The sequence below is a fragment of the Pyxicephalus adspersus genome, chromosome 1, assembly GCF_032062135.1.
Source record: "Pyxicephalus adspersus chromosome 1, UCB_Pads_2.0, whole genome shotgun sequence".
In the NCBI taxonomy this organism is placed as follows: Eukaryota; Metazoa; Chordata; class Amphibia; order Anura; family Pyxicephalidae; genus Pyxicephalus; species Pyxicephalus adspersus.
Genome location: NC_092858.1, coordinates 167573875 through 167574470, shown reverse-complemented (window position 1 = coordinate 167574470; position 596 = coordinate 167573875).

Here is a 596-nt window from a genome sequence, read left to right as displayed (position 1 = left end):
GATTGATCAGTATTTCTCAACAAGGGTTTCTCAATGTATGCCTTTCAAGTCAGTTTAGGTGACACCAATAATTTTTGGGGCTATCTGTAAGGGTAACATTCTTCCCAATGGCCAGCAATGTAAGAGGCATTCTTCCTACTGACCACCACACCATTGTACTGTGATCTGTGGATATAGTAATTATAGAAGGACCAGAAAGACCAGAAAGTTATTTCATATGTTCTCCCATGTTAAAAAGGTTGACAAAGGCAAACTAAAGGGTACTGTATCCCTACAGCAAATACAATTTAAACAATCCTACAGTTTGGAGAAAGCCCTGTGCACAGACCTTGGTGTGAAGGAGCCTAGACCCCAAATTTATTGACCTCCAGTGGGATTTACTAAAACATTATTTGTGAGGCAGATCCTCTCATCCTACAATAATATCTCATGTTTTCCTAAAGGGAAACATTTTCCACAGACACAATCCAAAATCGCACGGATATCTCTAGGAAAAGACTAATCTTTCTTTCTTTCTTTCTTTCTTTCTTTCTTTCTTTCTTTCTTTCTTTCTTTCTTTCTTTCTTTCTTTCTTTCTTTCTTTCTTTCTTTCTTTC